This window comes from Panulirus ornatus, chromosome 47 (genome assembly GCF_036320965.1).
Source record: "Panulirus ornatus isolate Po-2019 chromosome 47, ASM3632096v1, whole genome shotgun sequence".
Taxonomy (NCBI): domain Eukaryota; kingdom Metazoa; phylum Arthropoda; class Malacostraca; order Decapoda; family Palinuridae; genus Panulirus; species Panulirus ornatus.
The window spans coordinates 827785-853832 of record NC_092270.1 but is presented as its reverse complement, the minus strand read 5'-3'; the positions used below and the strand labels follow the sequence as shown (position 1 = coordinate 853832).

Genomic DNA, 26048 nt, shown 5'->3' with positions numbered 1-26048 from the left:
GCAGACTTACCGCTTTGCATTGTCAGTTCTCACCAGAGGTTTCTTACAGTAAACATAGCATGTTGTAACTGAAAGAGAACATCAGCATCAGTCATCTTAGCTTCAGTCTGTTGTTACAAATGTCAGTTAGGCTGTACCCTGCGATCGCAGCAAGGCTCAGACATGACGCTTTACTTATGGTACTGTGGAACACCAGTGAAAACTTCCAAATAGTAGTTTCGACTTGTCTGAGATGAAGTGCCAGGCTCTGGGTCATTTGGTGAACTGCCCTGCTGGTTATGAGGTGCCGGAAGTAGGTCTTGGCTATAAGTTACGGGTGTCAGGTTAAGTTTAGGTGCGGACCAGAGGGGAAAGCTTCTCTTGTTGATTGTGTTGAAGTTATTAGTTGTGAGGCCATGGTAGGGTGGATGGCTCGGATTAAAGTCTTTGTATAAGTTATCGATGTGTCATGAGTATTTCATGTATGGTTTGGTTATCGCCCGTGACAGATCCTCGTTCTGATAGTAATCACTATAGTCTGTGTCAGAGGTCATGTCTGTGACACAGGGTGCAACATTGGTTCTTGGTCCAAGTCATTTGTAATAATTCGTGTTGGATGTGGTTACGTGCGAGGACTCACTTGAGCAGGTGATCTTTGTACCTGTCAGTTGTTGTTGCTGTCGGATCAGACTGTTCAGGAACGATGGAACACCGCCAGGGTGTTCTACAGATGTGTTCTCATTTCTAAGTGAAAGACTATTTTCTAGTGTTGCTGTTATTATAGTTCTTTTGCTGGTCCTTTTTTTCTGGATTGCCGCTCAAACGTTTCGTCGTTTGCCCAGTCTGTAAAGACTGTTACGTACTTTTTCCGTCGCATTTTGAGGCAGGTTCGCAGCAGAGTCATCTTCCTGACGCACAGTTTGGACTTGAGTCTAGTGTTACTGTTGTTATTACAAGTGTGTGTGTGGTGTGTGTGTGTGTGTGTGTGTGTGTGTGTGAGGTGGTCGGGGCTGCTGGTTGTTTCACTACATAATGTGGCTGCTGGGAAGGCTGATGAGTAATTTCCGGTGTAGCTGGTTTTGCTGGCGAGCGCATTGTTGAGGGAGCAGGACTTGGTCGCCATACAGTTTGTTGAGAGATGGTTGCCAGGTTCGTTTTTGAGTAATCTAAGTTCTGATGTTCAAGAGAGACTTAGGCCGCTGCTGGCATATCATACATTTGGTGTAACGTTGCTCGACCTCAGTGACGACCAGACCTGACTTGCTCAGCACGACCGCCTCTCCTGCTATCACCAGTTCTTCTGCAAGTCTTCAGCCACTTGAGGAGGTTGACACCATCCTTGAGTTCGACCCTTCCATATGATGGTGTGAATGTTGACTAAACCTTAAAGGTGAAGACTAACACCAGGTGTTCTTCTCCAGTATATATATATATATATATATATATATATATATATATATATATGCTCGACGTGTCTAAATTTAGTTTGCGACAACGAAAAAGATTTATAATTGCACTCCAAAAATTCAATTAGTTCTGGTATATTTTATAGAAAGAGCAATTAATATTTCTTTTCATTAAACTTCTTTGATGTACTGCAACCATTTTTATGTATATTTCTCCTGAATACATGAGTGTATGATGTTGATGATGTGGTGTGTATGATGTTGATGATGTGGTGTGTATGGTTGTGATGATCATGCTGTATGGTGGGTGTAGGTCACTGTATGTAAGTTCTTCAGTATGATACATTGTGTTTATGACTATCAGAATGTTGTGGTGTTACTCTGTAGTTATAGTTCATTATCATATTACGGTAAATGTGTGTGTGTGTGTGTGTGTGTATGTGTATTGTAAATGTTAATGATTTTTCTGCTATGCTCTGCATGTGGTGCTGATACTCACAGTGGATCTTGTACATAGGTTATGCAATGATATGCAACGTCGATCTGTGCAGCTGTATTTTGATCATTTTGATGTGTCGTGTGTACAGTGTTGGTGTTAGTTTATAAGTACATCATGTCTAAAAACCTGGTGGGAGCTCGACTGTAGTGTTCTGAGGAAGGGAAATGAAATATTACATGGAACATCAGCAGAGGCTTCAGCCATCAGTGTTATTCGTTCATTACAATGAGACTGAGACCTTTGACAGTTCGTACTGAGAAGCGAATCTTTCCATAAACAATAATCACATTATTATATGATCCCTCGATCATGGGGGAACGACCCTCGAACATGGTTGCACGACTCTTGGGTATGATATGCCGGCCTTTAACCTTCCTGTTAAGGATCAGGTCAAAGGTCAGGCCATCATGCCTAGGGATCGTATCGTCGTGCTCAAGAGCTTCATCAAATCTAACCTGCTTTTAACGGAGGTTTTCTCACTGTTTCTCCATGAATTAATTCCTGTCATCATTTTTCGTGGTATCTCAACCTACCTCGTCCTGCTGACCGTCAAGAGGTGTGTGTCCTGCATGATTCCCAGAGTAGTAATGATTAATGTCTGGCTGTCCTGCCAACACTACAGTGAGTACCTGTAAGCAGTGTTAAGTGTCATACAGTAGTTCTGTGTTCTGACCGGGTAGGAAGAGACCATCCGTTTAGTACATAAATATTTCATATAAATATTTTCCTAAGTTCTGATGCAACATTTACATGTTTACATGATTTGAATATTTTTTTTGTCTGTGTGATGGAAAAGTCATGATTGTGATGAAAGTTTACGAAAAGTAAAACAATGTGTTACATAAGGCCATTGGTATCAGGCCTCGTTTATAATCACATACGTGTCTCGGTATACGATAAAAACCTGTGCCCGCATGTTGGGTACACATACCATCCTCTCTTTTCAAGTGTCTCTCTCCCTCCAGGGCACTCAAGCCTACGACCGTCTAACTTTATAAAACCTTCCTTGACTGGCCCACTGCAGCACAGAGGCAGGTTAAACCTGACAAGTAATACAACCTTTGTAATGGTAAACACGGAGGAAAGTGTCCAATATGTCTGGCCAGTACGAGGCCCACTCACGCCACCAGCTTATACAAGCTTTTGGATAGCTTCCTTCCTTCCGTTCTTTCCTGGGCCTTTATCATCACTCCTTTTCTTTTTTCTCACCATTTCACTAATCTTCATTCACTCATTCTTCACTTTTCTTGCTCTCCGCGTCTTCTTTCTTCATCTTTTAATTTACTGTCTTTCCAACATCGACTTAAACACATCACCTTTTCTCTGCATCTCTGTTCTTTTACTGTTCACAGTTTCCTTTGAAATATCCTTGATAGTATATTCCCTCCATAATACACGGTGTTTCAGTTATACCTTGCTGACTGTTGTTCCGGCGGGAACGGTGGGTACGGAGATGTCTTATTCTGTTTTATTGTCGTTTCTCCACCACAGACACCACTGCTGTCCACCAGCAGACAACCTTGTCACTGACCATCAGGTCTCCTGTGATCTGTCCTTATCATGCATATTCATGTACTTCTCATACTATCCCTTCCATGTCCTACCCTATCCCTTTCATGTCCCACCCGATCCTGCTATATCTCACCTGTCACCTCTCCACCCATCGCTCACCTGTCACTTCTATCCCAGCACTCGCATTCCTCTCCCATCCTCCTCCTCCGCTAATGCATATTGCGAGATGACGTCTTGGTAAACAGACTGATTATATACGAAAATTTGCAAATATTTGTCCATGGATTTTTCCCAGAAAGCTCGGGTCCCACCTTTGTTGCAAGAAAATATTCCTTTCAGCCTTTATTGCTTATCATACAAACATTTGCAACTCAAACTTGGTCTTTTATTCTTCTTCTTCCTCTTCTTTTGGAAAAGGAAACTGATTTCGTTAAGTAGTTTACACAGTGCCATTTTCATTATTGCCTTGGTAAGCTTGTGTGTACTGGGGCATGATATGTACATGTGATGAATGTCCCACGGCTGTAGACCGGGCTAGGGTACTGGGATCGACAGAGGAGGTTGAAGGAGGAAAATCAGATGGTTATTTACTTTACCTCTCGAGCGCCACAGTACTACTCTTTGGTGCCCTTTGACATAATGCATGTGGGTCAGGTCATATGATGCTCCGTCATACCCAAGGGTCATACCGTCGTGATCAAGGATCACGCCGTCGCAGGAAAGGGGAATTCCTTGTGGGTTGGTGGATGATGCTGCTGGCCAGCCTGTCAGGTGGTTGATGCTGTTGGCCAACTGGCCAGGTGGTTGATGCTGTTGGCCAACCTGCCAGGTGGTTAATTCTGCTGGCCAGCCTGCCAGGTGGTTGATGCTGTTGACCAACCTGCCAGGTGGTTCATGCTGCTTGCCAGCCTGCCAGGTTGTTGATGATGTTGGCCAGCCTGCCAGGTGGTTGATGCTGCTGGCCAGCCTGCCAGGTGGTTGATGATGTTGGCCAGCCTGCCAAGTGGTTAATGCTGTTGGCCAACCTGCCAGGTGGTTGATGCTGTTGGCCAACCTGCCAGGTGGTTGATGCTGTTGGCCAACATGCCAGGTAGTTTATGCTGCTGGCCAGCCTGCCAGGTGGTTGATGCTGCTGGCCAGCCTGTCAGGTGGTTGATGCTATTGACCAACCTCCCAGGTGGTTGATGCTGCTGGCCAGCCTGCCAGGTGGTTGATGCTGCTGGCCAGCCTGCCAGGTGGTTGATGCTGCTGGCCAGCCTGCCAGGTGGTTGCACTCGCCACATTGTTTACAGTTGTTCTGTCTGGGAACCTTTTTCCGTTTTCAGTGTTTTTATGACCAAAGTTTTTCTCTTTCGTTCTCTTTTATTTGTTTTTTATATGTCTCCCACTTTTTTCTCATAATTGATTTCTGAATTTTCTTTTCTGATATGTAATGAATTCTTCCTTTAATTCACATTTCATCAAGAGGTTTGTTGCTCTCAGTTGTCCGTCGTATATTCTCCTCCTACAAAGGTCTCCATTTCGTCTCATGTTTGACTGTTTAATTCTTTTCAATGACAGTCCTTTCATCTTAGGTCCTCATCAATATATTATTTTTGGAAGATTTTCTGCTTTGTTGCTAACTTCTACGTTTCGATCTTCGTCCTTTATTACCTGTAATAATCAAACTATCATTTGTTGTTTGAAACAGAAATATTCAATAATCATAGACTAAAGGGAAGTGTGATGATCCGTACATGACGTGATGGCTTCTTGTCCCACATCACCTTTAGAAACATTTTCATAGCTGTGGATTTTCACGCCAGGCTCTTCTCGTCTTCCTATCTCCCACATCCACACTCTTCACCCACAACCAACTCCTACAGCTACACGCTTCACTCATAACCAATTTACACACCCAGACTGTTCACCCATTACCAACTCACACACCCAGACTGTTCACCCATAACCAACTTCCACACCTACACTGTTCTTCCACAGCCAGCTCCTCTCATCCAGCTCGTGTATCCACAACCAGATCTTTTCATCCACACTACACAACCTTCTCTCATCCCAGAACTTCCTGAAAACAGAAGCATATCCAGGCTGTCTTCCGTTGGCATTGTTGACAACACAACAGAGAAAGTGTGGGTCGTTTGCTTGAGGCCAATCATTGCCAGGGTCATTAAGGCCGCCAACGACAAGCTAATTCCCTATCCCAATAATCCTTAAGAGTTTCAGGTGTTAGGGATAATCCTTAGACCACACACTCTCTTACTGTGTATATGGTCCGCGGAAGAGTGTTCTGGTAATACATTATATACAGTAACTGGTAACTTTGTGTATCCGGGAAGAGTTCCCAGATACACTAAAAATACAATGTTATGTTCGCAGTTATGCAGATTAAATTCATACGAGAATTATTGTTCCATATTTAACAGCAAATGATGGCAAGAATTCCATGTGGCATGTAGGAACTAGGGTAAAGTGCCTCAGCAAGCAGCTGTTGCAAGGGTATTGTAATATGTTCCACAACTTTGCTCTCTGTTATGAGTTAACGGAAAAGGAAAATATTCCGCAAAATATGTTCAGATTTGAGTGACTTTATCATATATATATGACTCATCCGGTACATTGTGCTGCTAAGGTATTTTTACTGATGGGCGAACCCTATGAATATTCAACTACGAGATTGAGATGAGCGTTGAACACATCGTCTGTAAGCAAGTTCTGCTACAGATAATGTGTCAACAGTGTAGCTGGGAGAAGGTACGCAAGAAAATGATACCAGAAGACATGTTAGGTTTCCATCGTAGTTATAAGGTGACGGGAACTTGTAAGATACAATCAATTGCCCAAGGAGTAGTTTCAGGTGATTTACAGGTAAAGAATATATTCCCACACCACCCTAACAAATCTCTCTCTCTCTCTCTCTCTCTCTCTCTCTCTCTCTCTCTCTCTCTCTCTCTCTCTCTCTCTCTCTCTCTCTTTCTCCACCTTTCGCCAGTGTCTGGGACCAGATTAGTCACACCACTGGGCTCCCCAGGGAAGGGAGGTGGGAAGAAACCCCATTTTGACTTAATTCTAATCTCTTTTGTCCCGCCAGAGGAAATCAGTAGAAGTAATTCATTCGCAACATTCACCCATAAGATGTGAGTTTAGAAGTTGTGAAAGATAAGAGGGGAAGGGGAAGAGAGAGGAAGTAAGAAAGGGAGATAAAGATTGAAGAAAAAATAGTGAGAGAGAGAGAGAGAGAGAGAGAGAGAGAGAGAGAGAGAGAGAGAGAGAGAGAGAGAGAGAGAGAGAGAGAGAGAGGAGTGGCTGTAGGAAGGAACAGCGTGAGCCACGTCAACAAAGACGTAGTTTGAGCATCATCAGGAGGACCCGTGAACACCTCACCAGGAATGATCAAGGTTCCTGCTACACATCTTCAGTATGGTCATTGTAGTAGTTAGTGACGATTGCTACAGTGTTGCCATCCTCATTGTTCCGTAAGGCTTCAACACATCACTCACCATCATCAACCTCATCAATGCTCTTAAGAGCACCATATAACAGGCACAGTCCAAAACCATCGCTGTGACTCACCCTCAGTATTGCTATTATCATTGCAATTACTGTATGTAATATCGATTGCCATTACCATCAGAATGATCTCCGGCAACGCTGCCATTATGGTATTCACTGCCTCACTCTCGTCATCATTACCAACAGGTATTTTCAACAGGGTTTGGTGCCCACAGTGCGCAGTTTATTATCATCATCACTTGTTCACCACACTCATCACCACACCAGAATAACCTCCACTACCATCATCACCACAATATATGTCACAACCTTTTGCTAAAGCAAGATTTTCCACTTCCTAAAAAAGTCTTCAGAATTATTCTTCCTTTTTCTTTGTTCTTTAGGCATGACGTCTGTAGGGACTTCTGCCCTTGCTGCTCGAAGCTTCAAACTGGAAAAGAAACTGCGATTCAGTGTCATGTGCTACCCATCTTGACGGTAAGGTCACAACGAAGCGACTCTTAAAGACAAGGATACGACCCTTGAGCACAACGGAACGATCTTTGAGCAAAATGATACGAAGCTCGTGCATGATAACGTGACCTAGGTCGAGGTCAGGTCTTTATAACCAAGGAGCTTATCATCGAGCTCAAGGATCGTACCGTTGTGTACAAGGGTGTTGACGTCGTCTTTGAATGGTTAGCAATAAAAGCAAAAATACATTTAGTGATCTTATATGCCAAGGTTTGAGCCATAGTACCACCAACGAGGCCCCACTGGCAACATAAGCCACATCCCTGTGTCTGCCAACTGGTCTGGTTTTCGATTCGTCTCTGTCAGCTGATACACTTTGTTCCAGACCCTACCATTCGATGGAAGGATATCTTCTCATTATGGGAATAAATCGCACCACACAAACTCACACTTCTTGAGCCGTCGACGCATGCACATCCAGAGAGAAGGGACAGAAACACTTGTACAACAAACAGGCAGGAACACACAAGCACCGACACACGCCTGCTTGAATGAGTTAAGCAATCCACATAACCATAAACACACAAAGGATATTGCATTTACGCTCACTAACATACACGAGTTTACGAAAAGCACAAATCAGCATGTATTGAGAAATACAGACACGCATGCACACCTGTACACACGAGCGTCATCTCCCACCTCCACACAAACACGTACCTCTCCTCCCAGCCCCTTCACACATACTAACACACAAAACGTCCTCACCTCACACACTGGCATACACCCTCCTCCTTCTCCCTGTACCACTCTCGTGGTGGACAATGAGAAGCTGTTAGGGAGAAACCATTCGGTAGTGTTAATTACCTCTAACACCAGCCCTCCACAAAGCCGCGAAGATGATGTATAGGATCTTATTAACTCTGCGGATCTAGTTCCAGGAGAGCTGGTCCTGAACCTGGAACAGTTGATAATGAGACTGCGGTTGAGGCGTGGCAAGAGGAATTGTGGTGATGCTGAATGAAATCTGCATTACAGACTTGAGGATGTTATTAGCAAGGGTCTGGAATGTCGGAGTCAGGAGAGTCAACATAGTTCTGGAATATCACGGTGGGGAAATTGTCACTATGGCTCTGGAATGTGAGTCCTGGACGACATCTCTTTCAGTCTGCTGGGAGGAATCTGGAGTTTTAATATGTGATCGTAATACAGAAGTTTTTGGCGTGATGTGCAAAAGTGTAGAGGCGTGCTCTGTGATACATGGCAGCTTGAATCTGAAATGTTAATGTTGATTGTTGTATTTCTTTACACTTCTTTGTCAGACAATGTATTGTTTCTCTTAAAAGGAAATATCATCATATCATTTCCAACACTTCAGAAGTGATACATTAATGAGATAGTTGGCTACGCTAGCACCACTGGAAATTTGCTAGTGCTGCTTGTTCTTTGTTAGTACCACTGGTAGTTTGCTAGTACCACTGTTGGTTTGCTAGTACCACTGGTAGTTTGCTAGTACCACTGTTGGTTTGCTAGTACCACTGGTAGTCTGCTAGTACCACTGGTAGTTTGCTAGTATCAGTATAGTTTACTAGTATCACCAGTATTAGAAGCATCAGCACATATGTCAGCACAGTAAAGTCTCATCCTAACTTTACTTCTGTATTTTCTCCATACATGTTTGTCGTGACGGCCTGGGTAGCAGACGTGTCATCTGCTCACGAGTTTGTTGTTGTCTTATCTTGAAAAAAGTTTGGCTCTCACGTGAAGGACACGTAGATCATCTTCCAGACAGTAAGCAATAAATAGTTGAGATTTTTGTGAAAATATGGCCAGTGTGAGGGACACGTAATGACAAAGGTATTTGTATATGTTGCTGAGACTCCCATACTTTGTGTATGAAGCACGACAGTACAACCTTTGAGCACGATGGTACGGCACTCGAACATTATAGCACGACTCAGGAGGACGAGTGTACGAACCTCGAGCGCATTGGTACGACCCATACGTGTGATGACGTGGCCTTCTGTATGCTCTCATTGCGACGTTCACAGTCACCCAGAAGCGTTAACCAGACCAGAGCCCGCAGGGCAGCAGTGACGCCATAGCACGACTCTGCCTAATTAACAACCACCTTGTTAGGGCCACACCTGCTCCCGAGGGGCGCTTGTCTCGCTCCATTGTTGTGCTGTGGGACAGAGAGAGACCCGAGACAGAAGTAAAGTGGCATCGTGCGTGAAAGTGAACGAAGATATGAAATAAAGAAAGAAGTAGTGTAGGACACAGTGAAATGAGAGAGAGAGAAAGAGAGAGAGAGAGAGAGAGAGAGAGAGAGAGAGAGAGAGAGAGAGAGAGAGAGAGAGAGAGAGAGAGAGAGAAATTGATATAGAATTACGTGTGTAGATAAAATGTTGATTGAAAAGGCACAAAAAAAGAGATGCAAATAAAACAAATAATGAAATCAGATAAGAATAGAATGATGATAAAGAAATAGAGAGTAAGGAACACATGGGACTGAGAGACTGGAGACGATAGCAAGTAGTAACCTTAGTGTCTCTTACTTAAAGAATAGCTTCCTTGCATAACGGTTCGAACCAGTAAGGTAACTAAACGAATAAAGGGAGAGATAGAAATATAACGATAAGGATGTGAAAAATGAAAATAATTATTGAACCAAATAATATCTGACTGGAACCTCGCCATGATATTTACTTTATTATTCTCAATACAACTGCTGAGCCCACAGGCCCCACACACGGCCACCTGCATAAATTCCTCGAGGAAAACTGTGATTAACCCGAGCCAAGGGTGTTCGACACCCTCATGAAACATGGCTCACGAAAAGTGCTTCGAACTGCGTTCCAGAGGTGTCTGAAATTACATCCAACAGGTCACATTACACGTTACAAACTGGTTTACGAGATTATGATTTATTTGTTTTTCTGATTTAGAAATATTGGTAGTATAAGACCTGGAATGGGTGATGGTCTTCCTCGTCGGTCTGGCATCAATATCGGTCGTCATCGCGGGTGCGCCACAAACAGCGGACTTGCGCTTCGACTCATGACAGCTACCGAGCTCCTCCATCCTGCTGAAGTTATAGGAGGCTGACTGCCTTCACAACAAGATAGTTTCTTCACCTGACGTAAGAGTGTAAAGCAACACCTCGTATACGAGGGCTGCTGCTCCCTTGCATTGGTCATGATTGAATAGTCAGGGCATCGTAACCCACTGACAGTGACACATTGTGCCATTATACTAACACGGTTTTACAGGGTTGAAGCGTCTTGGTTGTGTGATACTGAGAAACGTGATAAATGGTGCTTAAATGTGACAAGAACCAAGTCTAACCACCTTTATGCTTGGTAACCAGTCTGGAACAACAAGTTTGTAACTTTATGTCATGTCGTTAAACTTGATTGTTGTCATTAACTTGATAGTCATTACGCCAGAATCTGCTCCATACTCGTTCTGAATCATTAGTGTTAGATATTGATCATGTGGTCGGGTGACCGTTAGTAAGTTAGTTCACCTTCACGGCGCTAAATGGTCATCACAGGTAATAGGACGGAGAGAGACACGAGCTGCTGGCCATTGACCTCCTGCATCGCGGAAACCAATCAGTCTGAGACTTGTGGGCAGTGGTTTGGGAGGAGTGCTGAGTATGATGATTGTAGTTGATTACAGGTGTTTGGCTGTGTATGATTAGCCAGCTGAGTGGCCTTTGATGTGAGCAAATGATGAGTGTCCTGTGAGGAGAAGCCTATTGGAGAGGATCCAGTATGAAGTGATAACAGCCAATTAGACGCTTGCCAGTGAGACTGAGGTGACAAGAGCTAACTGAAGATCTGTCGTTAAGGCTTCAGTAACCAGTCAGATATCTGTAGTGAAGACATCAGTTTCCAGTCAAACCTCCTCGGTCAAAGCTTCAATAACCAGACAGATTTGCCGTCAACTTGAATAACCAGTCAGAGACCAATACTCGGCATGCTAACCCAAAATGATATCCATCTTTCTGGACGAAACGTGTCAGAGATCTGTTGCTAAGGTGTCAGCATTCTGGACGAAACGTGTCAGAGATGTGTTGCTAAGGTGTCAGCATTCGGTAAGTGATCCCCGTCGTAGTGTTGACAGTCAGGAAGAGGAGGGTGAGCGAAGGGGCGTCTGAAGGAGGAGAGGTTAGAGTTACGGGGCAGGCGGGGATGTGTGAGGGAGAGAGGGAGAGAAGGCAGGAGAATGAGGGAAGGACAGGGAAGAGATGGATAAAGGCAAAAATAAGGCAATGATAGTGTGAGAAGGGGAAATGGAGTAGATAAGGGACGATGGAAGGGAAGGACGAAGGTAGGAAGGGTACGAGACAGCGAGAGAGATAAAGAAGGAAAATCAGAGAGCAAAAGATACATGAGAAATACAGTGGGAGCGCGCACTAGAGTCTGGAGGAGGTTGAGTTAGAGGTTAAGGTGTGTGGGGGTGACAGAAGGGGGCTAGTGGGAGGAGCTAGTGGGAGGGGCTAGGAGGGACAAGAGTTACTACCTAGTGTCATGCCATGAAGTACATGGCATGAAGGAAGGGAGGGAGGGAGGGCTTCAGAGTGCTAAGGAGAATGTTAAGGGTAAGACTAAAGGAGTGACGAGGAGAGCTGCAGGGAAAATGTAAAGGAAAAGTATGGTATTAGAGAGAGAGAGAGAGAGAGAGAGAGAGAGAGAGAGAGAGAGAGAGAGAGAGAGAGAGAGAGAGGAAGGTGTTAAGGGTAAGCTAGGAGGGGATTTGAAGGAAAATGTTGTAAAGGAAACGAATAAATATTTGACGGACACGATCACTGAGAGATGCAGAGTTATTCGTATTTCGTATATTGATCCCTTTTCATCCACCATAATGTTGCTTCCCCCTGTCTGTTGTACAGGTATTATTTCGACCACTTTCTCGTAAGGCGTCATCGTGTGTACCAGCCCTTGGGACCTGAATGCATAGCGCGCATCTGGCTGTTGCTTTCCATAGTTTATTAAAGAAAAACAAAGAAAAGCAAACAGCAGCAGACCATTGAGTGCTGTTTGTGATGGTTGAAGATATCAGAGACTGAGATAATTTGGTAGAATCTAAAGGATAGACAGATAATTCATGGACAAAATTGTCTTTAAACTTTATATATTAAAAAGAATTGGGATTCATGCCGTCTTCTGGGTAGAACCAGACATACGAGGATTGACCATCAGGAAACAAATTTTCTTGTTCAGCGAATCACTGAAACTATCCTCCGATCTTTGTCTTCTTCTTCATCATATAACCTTTCCACTTGTAAGAGTCGAGTGTACCGATACATGAGGAGCTGAAGGGAATTCTTGTCTCTTTTTCTCTCATACTTGTTATCTTGCTTTTCATCCCTGATGGTCATTACTTGGGAGAACTCTAGCCCATGCTATGTAGCCTGCTAACACATATATAGATATGATAACACATAAACCAGGCTGGGACCAGGCTATGTTTCATGCTCTCTCTCGAGGAATCAATAGAAGATAAACCAAGGTAAACGTGTGTGGGTCGGGCAGAGCAGAGCCTGATGAGGGAGCCCGGTGAAAGGAGGGAATTGAAAAGTTTAGTGAGGAGTGAAAAGATTCGAAGGTCAAGTGACTTGGTGATTGAGGTTGAAAGGATTGCTGGGATTGCTTGGAAGGAGGAATGTTTTAGAACTTTGAAAGGCCAGTTTAAATGCGCGGAAAAACTGGGTTCTTGTTTGGTGAATAATTCCTGATAGAATGAATGGATTTCTGCCGGTGCGATCAGAGGGCATAAGTGGAACATAACTGAAACGAAACATAAGTTGAGCGATTACCAAGTAATGAAACAGATTACCTTATGAGCATCTCACACTGGAACAAGGGAACATGAGATACCTTAACACAGCACATCACTTTATATATGATATTGATACTGTAACCAGCGGGTGCTGGAAATAATCCAGCACAACGTATACAGGAGATAGAATTACCGCTCCGCCATGATGTTTGCTGTGTAAGATGGTTTATGTCTACATCACATCGGGTAGACAACTTCATACAGCTGAGTTACATGGAAATGCTATAGTCTTTAAATCTGGCCTCCAAGGAAGAGAGGAGAATATCAACGGTGAACAGTTCTTCGAAAGATGCAACGATAGAACAACCAGACGCCATTACATGAAATCAAGCAAGAAACTTGTTAAAGAATATATAAAGAGTTACTGTTATGATATGTGTGGTGGATGAATGGAAGAAAACGTATGAGGAAATTGTGAATGTGGACAACATACAGAAGTTTGAAAATTTATACGACAGAGCAAGTTCAAGAGATGGGGCCCTGCGAGTTTATGCCTCCCTCCCCGTACGGTACTAATATGTAATCAAACACACACACACACACACACACACACACACACACACACACACAAACAAGCATGTCTAAAATATATTTGAAGGAGTTGCTGCACACAACATTTTTCTTCACTGATTTTTTTTCTTTTCTTATTGATCTGTGATTAAGAATCGATTAGATGCATCTGTTGTTGTTGTTGTTGGTGGTGGTACTGTTGTTACTGTTGTTGGTTTTTGTGAAGAAAGAGCAACTTTTGTCTCTATCTGGGAAGAAAATGCATGCATACCTCCCTTCGTCCTCCTCATTCATCGTTCTTTCACTGAAAAATGAAAAATTCTCCAATCCCCAGCCACTGTTCCTCCTCTCTAGCCATCTTCCCCTTGTCGTTTTCTTTTTCTTCCTCCTGCGCCTTCTTCCCCCTCGGCCTCCTCACCGCCTCCCCTCTGATCCAGGCACCCTCGTCCTCCTCCTTCTGATGATGTGGCTATGGTTGACGTCGTGGGTCTGAGTTGCTAACATGGATGGTGAAAACCAATTACATCCATTTTCTGTTCTTGTGCATTATCCAGGGAGGGGGAACGAAAATGATTTTCTCCCTGACATGGTAACAACATGAATTACCGTACCTGTTTTCAGCGGGATCCACTGACATTTACATTTTCTGTGTGACTTAAATAATGGACAGGAGAAATATAGAGAAAAATAAAACCATCCAAAATTTTCGGTCATTGAAGGAAGAAAGGTCGCACTAACGAGGTTACAGAACATTTGGTAGGGTAGGAAAAGACCCCAGAAGGAAATATGAACGAATACAAGGGAACCTAATCCTCTTCTCCCCTCCTTATTAGGACCCGCCCCGCTGGCCTATTCACCGATAGCGGTAACGTGGGGATAATCTTTGTAAGGTCTTCAATGGGATTTTTGGAGGATTTGTAGGGATGACAGGAGGGGAAATGCCGTATAAATTCAGGGGCTTTTTCAGGGAGACCAGTGGTGATGGTGTTAGTAAAGGGATAGATCCTGAAGGACAGGTGTAAAAGGCAGTGATGGAATTCCTTTTACAAGTTGAGGGTGTCTGATGATATTTTCATTTCCTGTGTTAAGTTAACAGAATCTTGTCTCGAACGAAGTCTTAACTGATAAGTGACACGAACTCTGGAACTGGAAGGAGGGAAGAGAGTATGGGCTCAAAATCTATTTAGGATAATGATGGCGATGAATACACAGGAAAAAGGTCCCTTGGTCTCGATTGAGGGGTCTGTGTTCAACCACTTAGGTATTCCTTCTTCCCGAGGGAGACGAAGACGATGTCCCACATGTCTGAGCTCCTCTCACGACACCCTCAGACTCAATGATGTTGGGAAACCTACAAAGAAATCCATCAGCCCGTCAGCACACTACGTGGTTCCTGACATTCGCTTCCCATTAGCGTTGATTCCCAGCTGAATTCTCCACCCTATTTTGCATTACCTGCCGGCGTGTTGTTCCTCAGGCGTTAGGTAGTGGGTTTCTAAAGTCTTGGTCAGAATCATATTACTTGTCTCATTCCATATTAATAACGTCATTTATATTCGTGTGGGAAACTATGACAAAAGAAAGCCCAAGAGTTTAGCTATGTACTGTATAGAAAAAAGTGATAAAAATACACAGAAAGTTGGCACAGATTCTTTCTCCGTTCTTGTCAAAGAACATGTTTACATTCTACATGTTTGTTCCTCACACCGACTGGTTTAATGTAACTGTTCTGATCATGTGTTTGCTCTTGGCATCAAGCAGATGATTCACTCCGGCTTGGCTTCCGTGTGTGAGTGCACCTGCAATATGACTTGCATGCAGTCAGCCGGATATGCAGGATACGCTTTTTCCAAATAGAATTTTGCACGGTGTTCGCAGCCTGAAATCATGGATACATTCACTGTGAATGATGATACTGGATCAGCTTTTTTCAGTGTGAAATTAGGCACAAATTTAATATCCATTAGAGCGCTGTTGCAAGCCAATCACAAGGGCAGGTTGTTCCTGATCATTTGTTCATGTAAATATATCTGAAGTAACTTAGTCAGATGAACTGATCTATAAACTTTGTATGGGTTCAGCATATGTAATGCGTAGCCAGAGTTTTAGGTGTATTGCTTTATAGAAGAAAGGAAGAAAATTGTATGCATCTTAGTAAAGGAAAATTAAATCCATTAAAAGTTTAAAAGTAAGTGATGATTGCTTAATAAGATTATAAGAGTTACTCTTCAGCATTGCACAGATGAGAGCAGAACATCACCTGAATAAATACAAGGCGGAAGATAAGAGAGATGACTGTTGTCAGAGAGGGTAGAAATATCATTGCAGGTTGGTTCTGGAGGTGAGAACTCTCCCACTCTGAATATCAACTGAAAACTGTTTCAGTTTCATGGACAGTCAAGGTTTAGTTTACTCTGTATTTTCCTCACATGTATATATACCTGTGCCGGAAGGGAAGATATTTCATTGTCAGAAAGAGACGATGCCTCTGAAGTTTATATAACGATACAGCATAGACTCGGCAAGGTTCAAGTGGATATGAATCATGTGTCGATCAGCGATTAAAATGATGGAAAACTGGCACATCTTTCAGCTATTGGTGTTCAATACCAATTATATGACATGTGAAGTAGAGACTAAGTCCTCTAGATTTGACAGCAGCTTTGGATCCAACAGGACCATCCTCAGAGGAAATGGAAAACACATTTCCAAGACGTGTCATATAGATATTGCACAGTACAAGTGGTACGAGACAGGCCAGCCTCCGAGGACATTGCAAGCTGAATCACCCTCAGAGCAACACCTCGCTCTAGCTGTCAACATTGTAGCTAGCTTTTGTTTCCCTCTCTCTCTCTCTCTCTCTCTCTCTCTCTCTCTCTAACCGATGCTTGGTTCAGTAGTTTAGCCATCATTTACCTTGATATAAAGCAACATGATTATTGCTAAAGGTTGAGGATAAAGAAAAGCAGCTTGTGTGTTTGTATCAGTTGTCTGAGTTTGTTTTTGTGTCAACAAACCATCAGCTGCACCTTATCCGAAACGTGATCTTTTGTTGTCCATTTCTTGTGTCATGAAGTTGGACATCTGCATTACTTCTGCGGAGCGTCGCGCGGCCTGGGGTGGACATCAGGAAACGAGTGAAAAAGAGATGTGCAAGATGTGGTACATGAAACATGAAGAACATGACACCTCCGGCTAGTTTTGGCTGTGGTCAGGGGATGTGGGGAAGAGAAAATTATTTCATCTCATGAACTGATTTTCGAGAAGCTGGAAAATCTTTCGTCTTGGTGTTCACACTAACCAATTTATTTCAGTTTCTTATGTCTGTTCTCTGTTTGACACATTTAGACCTCATGGAAATGATTGAATATTAAGGAACTGGCTTCACAGTTATGAGGGATATTAATAGATGTAATCGAAGATCATATTGAGAGGAATATGACATTTGATTATCTAGTGATATGATAGAACTACCTTGTAGGAGCATTACTATCGATAATAACCAATCTCTCTTGTCAAAGGCTCTGTAAATAGATTATAATAATTATGATAATAACAAAGATAATTATTATCATTATTATCATTATCATTATTATTATTATTATTATTATAATTATTATGATTATTATTATCATTATTATTATTATTATTATTATTAGAAGATGAAGAAGAAGAAGAAGGAAGAAGTAGAAGACGAAGAATAAGAAGAAGTATAATCAGTATGTATTGACCATATACTTACATCAAACATTGTTTGAAGGGAATAGTAGCGATTGCCCTCGTGTGTGTATCTAAACACACACCTGATATATTCAGCGATGGTAAACAATGGGTATTTTCATCCATCGTACAGAACAAAACGGTCTCTAACCAGGCGAGGTGTGTCATGGGATAATACGGTCTTACAAGGCCAGGATGACTTCTGTTGTTTTTGGCTTTGTGCTTCAGAGTCTTGGTGCCAGATATTGAGAGGAAAGGCTACAAAGCTAGAATAAGCTGTATTAAGTCGTCGCCTGGGATATCATAATATTATGTCCCACTTCCATTGGTATCCTTCACAAGGTATTCCCTCAAGAAGCCCTCAAATATATATCAATTTTCGAAGTTGTAATGACTCTAACGGGAACCAGGGCTTCTCCTACCTAAGGCACTGGATCTCCCGACCAACACGGCGGACAACTGCTTTCAGCACCGCCATCTTCCGAAAGGGATCTCTCGCTCTCTCTGGTTCACTAGGCACGTTCGTTGCTGCGTACACTCCTATTGCCTTCACGAGACGACTTTATCACTTGCACAGCCATCATTCCTGTTGACCTTTGTGTTCTTCGCTATGTGGTCGAAACACTACTCAGCCTACAAAAAGACTGACTGAAACTGGTGAATGCACATGACCATCTAGAGGTTACCTCGCCCAGGGCCAGCTTATGTGACTTGCAGGAGACCATGTAACCTCTGGAGAGGCTTCATGACCTCATACCATCGGTCAATATCTCGCTCCGCAGGTTTAAGAGCTTCTGAGCAGCATTTCTAAGTTATCGCTTCTTCATTGTCGTAAAATCTTACAAGTTCTTGGAGCTTTTAACCAACTTGCTGATATAAATCAAAATGTTTACATGGTTTTCTGGTTTATCTCTCCTGTCTGGTATTATGTATCCTTGTGTCCAGACTGTGTGCAGGTGTTTGTGTATGATCTGAGCTGAAGTTTATTTTCACGAGGGGTGATAAGACTTCCGAGACAAACAGAGCAAGAAGTGGAGATGACCAGGAAGTAGTTATGGTAAACATAATAGCAGTAGTGAACGAGAAGAACATAGCGTTATACCATCAGTTGTTCACATGTTCTGGTTTGATGATGTCCTTGATGATGTCACTGTCTTTACCTTCGGGAACCCTCACATCCCTCTAACGGTAATGATCCTTACTTCCCCGCACATATGAAGTACACGATAATACGTTATTCATCACCAGACAACTTCCCCGCACATATGAAGTACACGATAATACGTTATTCATCACCAGACAACAGCACCAACAGATGACAACATAGCATCCACACCGTTGTTCTGAACATCACACATTTCGTCATGATGTCACAGTAACACGACAGTCCCTCGATACACAACACTGCTGCATATCCTCACTCCACCAAGACACATGTCGCTTTATATCATCACTCCACCAAGACACATGTCGCTTTATATCATCACTCCACCAAGACACATGTCGCTTTATATCATCACTCCACCAAGACACATGTCGCTTTATATCATCACACCACCAAGACACATGTCGCTTTATATCATCACTCTCACCCCAAGACACATGTCGCTTTATATCATCACTCCACCAAGACACATGTCGCTTTATATCATCACTCCACCAAGACACATGTCGCTTTATATCATCACTCCACCAAGACACATGTCGCTTTATATCATCACTCCACCAAGACACATGTCGCTTTATATCATCACTCCACCAAGACACATGTCGCTTTATATCATCACTCCACCAAGACACATGTCGCTTTATATCATCACTCCACCAAGACACATGTCGCTTTATATCATCACTCCACCAAGACACATGTCGCTTTATATCATCACTCCACCAAGACACATGTCGCTTTATATCATCACTCCACCAAGACACATGTCGCTTTATATCATCACTCCACCAAGACACATGTCGCTTTATATCATCACTCCACCAAGACACATGTCGCTTTATATCATCACTCCACCAAGACACATGTCGCTTTATATCATCACTCCACCAAGACACATGTCGCTTTATATCATCACTCCACCAAGACACATGTCGCTTTATATCATCACTCCACCAAGACACATGTCGCTTTATATCATCACTCCACCAAGACACATGTCGCTTTATATCATCACTCCACCAAGACACATGTCGCTTTATATCATCACTCCACCAAGACACATGTCGCTTTATATCATCACTCCACCAAGACACATGTCGCTTTATATCATCACTCCACCAAGACACATGTCGCTTTATATCATCACTCCACCAAGACACATGTCGCTTTATATCATCACTCCACCAAGACACATGTCGCTTTATATCATCACTCCACCAAGACACATGTCGCTTTATATCATCACTCCACCAAGACACATGTCGCTTTATATCATCACTCCACCAAGACACATGTCGCTTTATATCATCACTCCACCAAGACACATGTCGCTTTATATCATCACTCCACCAAGACACATGTCGCTTTATATCATCACACCACCAAGACACATGTCGCTTTATATCATCACTCCACCAAGACACACAACGCCTTCGTAAAGCATTTTTTACTAAATCCTTACCCACCCAGGACACTCCCAGAATACCCCAAAAGCTTTCATTCCACCAGGACACACACCACTCCTACAATCCCTCGCTCACCCAGCACTCCCCCAGACTGCTGCCACCACCATCCCTCACTACACCAGGACACAGCAATACCCCCACTCCCTCTAACGCGTCACAGAACGAGAGAATCAATTTCCCTCTGAAAATTCTTCCCTATCAGGAAAATAAAAATTCCCACAACAAATTCTGAGCAGTAAGAGTCTCTGATTGCCAATTTCTTATTTTATTTTCTTCCTTGACCTTAACAGGGGTCAGAATAAACCGTGTTAGCTTGCCCTTAACGAGGGTCAGAACAAACCATACGAGATCAGTAAACAAGCGATTTTCGAGATTTAAAAAGATAGTAAAGAGACAGATCTCTGGTCTCAAGGTGTTTCTAAGAGCCTCTCAGGGTGGAAGGTGGCCCAGGAGGCGAGGCAAGTGTGGCCACTGTGTATGTTGCTTGGTATCATTTCAACTATCGGGTTGTTATGCTCAACCATCGGGTTGTTATACTCTCCGGGGTAAAATATCTGGCGATATTGGATCCCCTGTCAGGCCAGTTAGTGACTATATTCGCGAATGGTTTATAGTTTGAAATTTGTGAAAGATTTAAAAGAGAGTTTGTCATTCACTTCTATTTCATGTTTTCGGCGTTTATAGCTTTTTTATGAAGGGAAAACGTGTGTACGTCCCTGTTTACATGGTAACACTTATGTTGAAGATTTTGTTATATATATATATATAACATAGTGCATGACTTTCATAATTCGTACCACAACATGAGACATACAGCGAGGTCGTCCACCTGATGGGTCATGGAAGGCAACAAGGTCATCAGGTCTCCAGGGAGGAAGGTGCACTTGAGAAGCCAAGCTGGCCGGCGGCATGCCTCGGCTGCCTCCTCACCACACACATTTCACCGAGATTGCCGTGAAATTCTGACATGTTTGTTCTGTTGAAGAGAAACATGTTACATAAAAACCCTTCCTTTATAGAGAGGTGTCTTCCATTACCACTGTATTAGCCGAGCCTTCGTCCGGGAACAACGAGCAGGTAAACAATAAAGCCATCATGAGTCTTCCATTATCGTCTTCAAGACAACTTACGTCAGTCTTGTGTGTCCAATAGCGGCGCCGTGCGCCTCATCAAACATATGAAACAAAATATTTGAACTTTGACATTTCAGTCAAAAGTCCAGAAGCGTTGTCATTTATTACATAAACAAAAAATACCTCTGCAATATTTCAAAATGATCGTCATAGTAATGTTTCTTTGTACCTAGACTTCCATAATTTATTCTTATTTTTAAATCTGAAAAAAAAGTGAATATCTCACGGGTAACTACCGGCTATTGAAACAAAAATAAAAGATATTTTGATATTCATCACATCAGTTTATTGTACCGTTCCAGACTTGTTAAGTGGACATTATGAAATATCTTTTGGGAATTATTCAAATATTTTCTTGTATGTGTACACAGTGTGTGGACATCACTGGTGCAATTATATGTTGCTGACAAAATCAAATGTAACTTTTGTAATGTTTATATACAATATTTTGTGTGTTACGACGGTGTCATAATGATGATTAATTACTACTGGGTCGTCTTCCTTAGGGAAATTGATTGGTCTTATATGAGTACAATAAGATAATTGTTCTCTGGTTGTTAGACTGTAAGTCTTATTGTACAGAAACACGTAAAGATGCTACAGTTGAGACCAGCTCTGTACCATTTGTGTTTAGTATGATGCTCGGTCAGCTGATCATCTTTACTTTTAATAAACATTAGATAATAGTGTTTATTAAAAGTAGAGATGTGAAAATATAACATTTTCTGTGCCTGTGTACGGCATGTTTCTCAAAAGATATACAGTATTTCATTTTCTAAATTCGTTCGTATCTGTTACGGATTCACTCTCGTTTCTCTCACTCCCGCAGTGATCAATAATGCATCAGAAAACCTTTTAAGTTCTACGTTGGTTTCAGCAACTTGTTATCTAGTGTAGACGTCTGTCTCGTTAGTGATGAAATGCCCATAACTTGGTCTGTGAATATCGAGTCTTCCACATTATCTTGACCTCCCATCTCCTTGCAGGGACTGTATATTTGTCTTTCAGATCCATCAGCAAACATGTATTGCTTTGGCTGTATAAGCAAAGTACTTGCACTGCTGAACTTGTTTACTGCATGCAAGGTAGATTTCCCTTTCCAAGACTGGTCAGCAGTATAGCCAACATAATACAGCAGATTTTCAGTAAACGTAACCTTCCAGAAGATTATCTGGGCTATACTCAAGAAACATGGTATGCAGTCTTGCATCTTAACCACTTCGCCAAGAACTACTCTCAACGCGACCAATCAGGTTCCCGACGACGTCCAGGGGAATCAGGGACCGAGTTGAGCCAAACTCAGTCGTCTGGTCCGCCATAAAGGGACTGAGAGTATTCGACCCTAGCCAGTGACAGCGATGGGAAGTTGCTTGACCTTTCTCGCTACTTGAGAGAAGTTAGTGCGGGACGCCATTTGCATGCTGTGGACACGAGCCTGGGAACTACCTCCCGCTAACTGTTGAAGCGCTGCTCAGGGTGAATACTAAACGTTCATCCTACTGGCATGAGATCTTAACACTGGAGGTATCTTGGTATGTATGTATTTACCTTCCAAATAAACCACCGTAAATGTTCGCTTTACAACTATCAGTTGAAGATTTATAATGTACACGCGAAAAATCGTAAAAATAAGAACAATAGTCGTCAGAATTATTAGATTACGGTGCTATAATCCAGGCCATTCCGCCAGTGACATTTTTGATGTTATCTTTTGAAGAATGTGAGGATAGAAAACATTGCTCTCTTCTATGCTGTCCTGGGTTCAGTCGGACATCATAACCTTTAAATAATGCTCGCCAGCTTCAGCCTTGCTCTGAAAGAATGTACACAACACTCTACTACGTCGGTATATTGTAGTATGCCTGAAACATATAAATGGTATATTTCTATTTTGCTCTTTGCTTTTGGAAAAAATATTTATGGATATCTACCTCAACTGTGGTCGTTTTTGGTCAAGGGTTCCCTGCAAAATCACCGAGAGTTAATCCTGAAAAATATCGTTGGCAACAGGTGTGAGGACAATAGCTAGTTCCCAGGCTGGTGTAAGAGCTGTGCTAGTCTGCATGGAGGCTACGGTGTGCAGCTCATACTGTTGTGAAATATAGTGCAGTACCACCGTGTGTTGTATGTACCCTAGTGGATGTATGTAAGTGCGATCCCTTATGTATGGATCCTTGTGTTTGTACGCTGGTGTTTCTCAGTGTTTTTGTGTTAAGTGTTGTCCCTAGTGTCTGCCATTGCGCATTCGGAATGATTGAATGTTACCTATGTTACTTGTGGTGCGTAGTCTGTGTCCTCTTTTAGAAAGAGGTCCGAGGTGACGAACACCTCAGTAGAAGTTGGTTCTGTGACGATGATTATATATATATATATATATATATATATATATATATATATATATATATATATATATATATATATATATATATATATATATTCGTATACCTGACTATCATTCACAGCACATGTACATCAAAGTTGCCTTACAAAATCTGATGTATCCATTTCTATATTTTTTGAAACTCATTCGTCAGCAAGTGGCAGGAGCCTGAGGTGAGCGATAGCGACAAGTTACCTAACTATGTGTTGCCATGGTGACAGTAATTGTCCAGGGGATGATCCCGTCACCCTTCACCCCAGCTGCCAATGCCTACAATCTCGTTAACCAACTCCCGCATTTTTGCATGTTATGATTTTATATCAATATGTTTCGTTTTTCTCTTCCTTCTTCTATCTTGTTATATTTCTCTTATTGACTATTTTCTATCACTTTTTCAGTGAGTGTTTTCTAGATCTTTGTTTCTCTTATATTGCTGTAAAGTTGTGCCGTCATTGTAACGTGATAATGTACTTAGTTTAGGATAATCATTGCTCTACATTAACTACATATTCATCAGATATTCTTCAAACGTACATTTCATTTAGATTTCTTCTTCATTTGTACCCTGGCAACGACTGGCTGCTGTGAAGTCTGTGAATTTGATCATGGTACAACATGCAACGCAGGCTTAACTTTTCTTTCGTTATCTTCACATGTGTTGTTGATCTTGTGTTTTTATGTACGTTTCTGATGGTTCAATACCTCTAGCGGTTGTGGTGTCATGCGTTGTATTCATGGTGATATGATGAGCATGTGTTGATAGCATGACGATGATTGTGCTTTTAGCGTATGTAGATGTATTGTGGTAGGATTATGGTTGGAAAGCTCTTCGTCTAAGATAGTGATGGTGGTAGTGGTGGTAGTGGTGGTAGTCGTTGGCAGGTAATTGTATCGTCCTGGAGGGTACATGGCGGTGCAGCGTCGAACAGAATCATGTAAATGTACGTTTTTTTTTTTTTGTAAAATAACTAATATGAATTAGTAGCATGGAATACTTAACATGGATTACTACGATAACTTGAGAACTGATACTCTAGACTGTTTGTGCATCACTGATCCTACCTTACTGTACGCTACACTCACTCCTACCACTCACTGGAATACGTATCTTATGTATTCCAGTCATATCACCCACTCTAATGGTATCATCTCCACATGTACCGAATTTGAAATTCCTACCAGACAACATGCATTAATCGTTTACAAAAAGTTAATTGGTCAAATGAAGAGAAAAAGCATTCATAGCAGATGAGAAATGAGAGATAAAATGCCTCTTGAAAAATGGTTAATCTAATGTTTAACAGCATAACAGTTCTCTCTCTCTACCTCTGTTCTTGACGTGCATGACTCGCTGCCCAGAGTTCAGATATTGGAAATCATTCGTAACGTTGCCAGTATGTATGTGTGACACACGGACTCCCTGGCAACACTGATCCAATATTGGCTCACAAACCAACAGGGTTGTTCTCTGGTAATTCTATACTTCAGTTGATGTCGCCAGGTAATGAATTAGAGCAAGTTTAACTCGTCAGTAACTGAATGTATGGATTAACACTCTACTTATCGTTTCCCTCGTCATAATGTTCACAGATCATAACATGTGATGATTCTGTGCTGGTGTCTTTATCAACGTCATGTGAAGGTATCCAACGATTAATTCCCTTGTGTTGTTGTTATACTGGTGTACTTTGCATCATCAACACAAACACCAAGACTTTTGGTTGATTATTTGTTGTTGATGTCTGTTCACACTTACAACCACCACTAGTTTATCTTTAAAAATAGACAGCAAAGTACAAAGGCATTAGTGTCCTTTGTACACAACATCAAATTATACCGCTGGCAACGTCGACGGTCCGACACACATCGTTTGATATTTGGTTTCCTTCTGGAAAATCGTCGCTGAAACACTTCTGTTTAAGATTGTGTAATGTTACAGTATGACGGAGTTCCTCTGTGCACACATGTACTGAAGCACAGTGGAGTGGGTCATTTACAGCTGATAACATAATGTGCATGGTTAATAAATGTGGATGTAGGGGATCATGTAAACTGTATTTTGACGCAGTCTTTGTAACATGAACGAAAATTTATGTAATAAGAGAGAAGTATGAGGTTTTGTCCGTCTGAGGAATATCTGATAGTTTTGGTTTGTGAAACACGGCGAAGAGAAGATACTGAACTATCTAGCATTTTCTGAACTTTCAGTTTGGTGCTTATAATATTTCAGGAAGTCCTTCTCGAAAAACCTCCCTGCTTCTCTCGCACTTGGAAACATGCAATAAATTTACTTGTATCAGTTGCTGTCAGACCGGTTACCTGGCCTCCTAAGCTTAGAGAATTAATTGCCATATAAATCTGTCTGCTCCAAGTTCCTTACCATACTTCGCCATCTTTATGACCTCAGTTATCTTTTATCGACAGAGAAGTTCTGAAAGACACTTATCTTCCAGTCATCCTCCATC

General features: G+C 42.2%; 1 long non-coding RNA gene across 1 annotated transcript in view; it reads left to right on the top strand.

Annotated features, from left to right (window-relative positions):
* The window catches only part of LOC139763705 (uncharacterized), a 38781-nt gene that overhangs the window by 11869 nt on the left and 864 nt on the right, over positions 1-26048 (top strand). The window contains exon 2 of the long non-coding RNA XR_011716217.1: positions 7287-7380. This is a non-coding gene — a long non-coding RNA (uncharacterized lncRNA). The remainder of the gene's footprint in view (positions 1-7286; positions 7381-26048) is intronic.